Source organism: Labeo rohita, chromosome 16, assembly GCF_022985175.1.
Source record: "Labeo rohita strain BAU-BD-2019 chromosome 16, IGBB_LRoh.1.0, whole genome shotgun sequence".
NCBI classification, from domain to species: Eukaryota; Metazoa; Chordata; class Actinopteri; order Cypriniformes; family Cyprinidae; genus Labeo; species Labeo rohita.
Window position 1 is genome coordinate 8,930,245 of NC_066884.1, and position 5,032 is coordinate 8,935,276.

Here is a 5,032-nt window from a genome sequence, read left to right on the forward strand (position 1 = left end):
TAACCTTAGTTTGTCAAAAGATTGCGCCCTTTCCTGCTTACTAAGTTATTCTCTATATGATTTAGCAGCTTCCACACGTTTTTTTCCCAGTGGTTTAGGCAGCATAAATTAGCAGAACAATGTATTCAGTTGTACATTAACCATGCAATCCATGCTGTTGTTTACATCCGAGTATTGCCAATATGGTCGCGCATCCGGGTAACTGACCAAATCGTGACACAAGTGCAACCCCCTCTATTGTGATATCTATATTTTGAAATAATTCCTTGACCAATGAATCACACCATTGCATACAAAAGGAACAATTACACTTGATTGAGTGTTTTTTAAATAACTTCCTTCTATAAACTGATTCTTATTTTGCTGTATTTTATACAGTGATAATTAGCATTGCAGTATAAACATACATTATCCTTATGAAAATACCTGAGATGGCTTGAAGAACACAGATAAACCATATCCTGTTGTAATCATGTGCTGGTTCTCATCATCTTTCATAAAACAAAACATTTCTTTCTGCATTCTCTTCAGCTACAGTGACAGCGTATGAGTTATTTGTGGACTTTCTACGCGAGGGAGCCCTCCAAATCACACGTGATAGTTTAATACTCCAAAATGGCGCTGGTTTATTATAGCACATATTATCGAAAGCCTACTACGGTCATTTGGCGGCACTGAATGTAAACAATGCCACTGAACCGAAGGAAACTCGCATATTTTGCTAATTACTGCTGTTGAAAACGGTCAATTATTGTCATGTTTTGGGCTGTACTAATCGGTCGGACCAGGAAAAAAAACATATGAAGTACTATAGTCTGCCAAAAGTTACAACAAATCGAGGAGCAGAGTGCAAAAAACTGAGGAACAAAAGGCGTTTGTGGTTGGCCAAACTGAACCAGGATTTCGACAGCAAGAACCTTGTCAAATAGACATCTCTGTGATGTATGTGTGCATGCATCTAGGTAACTGACCAAATCGTGGTCCCTCTACACTGTAAAAAATAAAAAACACAATTTGTTGAGTCAGCTTAAAATAATTTGTTACCCTGCTGCCTTAAAATTTTAAGTTCAGTCAACTAAAATAAGTTTAGTCAACTTGAAACGTTAAGTTGTACTAACAACTTAGATATTTGTGTTTGCTAAACTTAATAGATGGGTAAGTAACCCAGCTGCTGATTCAACTCAAATATCTAAGTTGTCACTTAGTATAATTTAACATTTCAGGTTGAATAAACTTTTGAGTTGACTGAACTTAAAATTTTAAGGCAGCCAGGTTACAAATTATTTTAAGTTGACTCAACAAATTGTTTTTTTACAGTGTATATCGTGACACTCCTATGAACCAAATAGAAGTATTGTCAATGCATTCTAAATTATTCAGCAAGCTATAAATGCTGTTGATAGAGATTGCTCCATTTAACCCAGAACATGACTTTAATACCAGATGCGAACAAAGAAAAACAAACATTTTGTATGAAAGCCTTTTTATTTGCGAATTAGTACAAAGTTTTTTTTTCCTGTGTTAAAAATAGAACAGAGCATTAGTTACATCCTCTACTGTCCGGTTACACTGTGTAGTGTATTTGGGAAAGACCGAGAAGAGGGCAGAGCAGGCCCCCCCCCCCAAAAAAAAAGACAAAACAATATTTACACCCAGTCTCTCTCTGCCCCCTCCCCATCTTAAGAAACAGTGCAACATTCAGGCATTTCACATCACTTTAAACATCCTCCACCCCATTTCTACTTCAGCAGCAGTAAGATACAGCAAGTCGAGAGCAGTATTTCACTTCAATACCGCACGCATCGATCACGTCTAGGAATGTGCTCCTCTGGGAAGAGAAAGAGAGAGCAGTAAAATCAACACAATGGAGCTTGGTGCTATTTCACTCCGTACAATAAAACGGCTGCCATTGTATGTGGCAGCAACCCCTGCCATCAAGTAAATGATGCTTGCTTTTCAGTATGGTCATGGAAATGATTATAAATCATTGTCTTCTCTCAGCAGCCTGTTCTCATGTGGTTAATGCGTAATCACATTATCTGACACTAAAAACACGATGGTGAAAAAAGTGAAAGAGTTTTAACCACTCATAAATAATTCCGGCCTATTCCCAGCTGCTAGCTGTACATTTGTTCTTGTGCGATAACTGGCCATACATCACAACGTCATGATGAAATTGATTGCTTTTTGCCATTTCTCTCATGTTTAAACAATTTTGAGCATCCTTGCTCTAGACACAACAGCTGCACAGTCTATAAGATCAGTTGGTCTTATGAGAGTTCAGCCATGTCAATGCCACAATCACAAACCCTCTGTAAAATGCACATACATACATAAAAAAAAAGTAGTAAAATTGTTTTGACCAATGGTACTACATGGTTTCAAGTGTGTATTTTATGAAATTAATTAATTAAACACCAGATCTCATCAACATTATTAACTAATATTTACATTCGTAAAACATGGCTAATAACTGAGTCGTGTGCATTTTGCTCATTACTGCTGGAAACTGGTTTCCAAAAGGGACTATTGTTGTTTTTGCAAAAATCAAAAGAATCTGTAATGATATCAAACTCCTTAAAGTTTAAAGCATCATGTTTCAAATAATATTTAAAGTGCAGCAAAAACCACCTAAGACTTGTTGCATTGAAAACGGGGACAATTTTGGTATATTTTCTTATCAAACCATAATTTAAAATGCAAAAAAAAAAAACATCAGTGGAATGCACATTCAGACAAACTCGTGTAGAAAATGTAAATGAAGCGATTTAAATCTCTGTCTAATGAAACTAAAGAAGTCTCTCAGTGCATTTTAATATTTCGATTTCAGTTCTCACAACTGTGCATTAGTCCTGAAAGATAACCACAAAACTGGTTGACTGATATGGCTATATGAAGAATAGGCCAAACCAATGCTCACATTAGTGTGGCTTCTGCAGGGCTAGATTGGTTATACTAATGTTTTATCATAAACACTTACGAACAGGGCCCAAATATACAGTAACAAACGACTAACGGTCAACAATCTCAGAGAAACCTGTAAACTGCTTATGGCTCTACAACAAAAACATTTTAATACAGGAAAATAAGAAAATATACACATCTAGTAATAAAAATCAGCCCTATCCATCACTTTTCGCCATCAAACTCCAAATCCGCATTTAACAATGACTTTGGGTGATTCGTACTGACGGCGTAGTTAAAAATGTACCTGGCGTACAGGTGCTGTAGAAATGAACCTGAACAGATATGACATCACAGCATGTGCCAGGGAACATTGTTTGTTTGTTTAAGGCAGGCCTGGAATGAGAATGGCTCCCTTTCTCTCCCTTTCGCCACCCATCTTTCCGCCTAACGTCTGTCAGTATCTCAATCAATAGAATCATATTATTACGGTGTAAGTTAGTCAAAGCTTTTCTTGTAAATTAAAATGTATGACCACATCTCCACTTTAACTTATCTATATCCCAAGTTTCATACAAATTGTTAGAAATTTCACTAATAAATAATTGATTTCAATATTAAAAAGAGACCCCCCCACCCCCAGAGATTCAGACGTATACAGTATGCATCTTACAAACACAACCACTCACAGAAACACAGCATCCGGTTCATATTTCACCCCAAAATCAAAAGAAAAAAAAAGAAATGATATGTTGCAAAAGGTCTACTTTAAAGATGATAACATTAGTTGCATTGCAGCATTATGTTAGTGACCTCCCAAATTAGCACTCCCTCCCAAAGTACCGATACTGAAATATGAATATATGAAAAGTAAAAGCATAAATATATAAACTTAAAAGAAAAAAACCTGTCATTGCTGTGATACAGTAATAAAAATCATCTATAATATATCAATTAAAATTTTTAAAATGAACAAATTCAGTATAACAAATATTATTATTAAATGTACTTGCAGTATATTTAAGTAAAAAAGTATTTTTAACGTTCCAAATTACTATATATATATATATATATATATATATATATATATATATATATATATATATATATATATATATTATAACAGCATTTTAGTGCCACGTTAAAAAAAAAAAAATCGCAAATAGTCATAATATTTCAAGAATGAAGTCGAAATACTACAAGAATAGAGTCGAAATATTATGAGAATAAAGTTTAAATACTACAAGAATAAAGTCAAAATATTTTGACAACAAAGTCAAAAACATTTCGAGAATAAAGTCGAAATATTTTGAGAATAAAGTTGAAATATTTTGGGCATAAAGTCAAACTGTTTTGAGAATTTAAAATCACACACACACAATCAACATTCCTTCGGGGGACGCCGTAGCTCTCTTATTTAACCCTTTTTTATACGACAAACATATGTGGGATTATTAGCAGAAATCACCATGTGTCATACTCGTGGGGACAGTAGCTATGCTTGGAAATAATATTTCATGTCTTCGATTGCATTCGTTATTTGTAATGCGCCAGCCGTCCAATAGCAACCTTTGTGCTTTTGGTACTTTTAAAATAAAACAAGTCTCAGCTTTCAAAGTCTCAAATTACATGTCTTACAATAATGCATTTTTCAAGCTCATTAATGTGGCGCGATGGATCGCTGTATTCATATGAAACAATTCATTGAATTCTACAGTTTTCTTTATGAAAATTCCACCACCTACTCAAAAACTGTCCAACCTTTCATTCCTTGTGTGCATTTAATTACAACAATAAAACGTTCTAAAGGCTAAAGTGGGCTCCAAGTCATTAACATAAGTTATACTGTTGTCTTTTCTAAAGTATGTAACATTAAGCGACTATTCACAAGCTGTTTTATTCACGGTATGATACAGGAAATGATTGGACATAATATTAAACATCTTCCATTCATTATTTATAGTGTGCCAGCCACACAGTAATCACAATAATGTTGTGCTTTGTTGCGTTTAATATAACACCGCTCAGCTTTCAAATTCTGTCAGTTTTATCACAAAATACAAATTATAAATGTGTCTATTTCAAGTTTATAGCAAGATATAAAAGTAAAGGAACATCAGAAGGCATG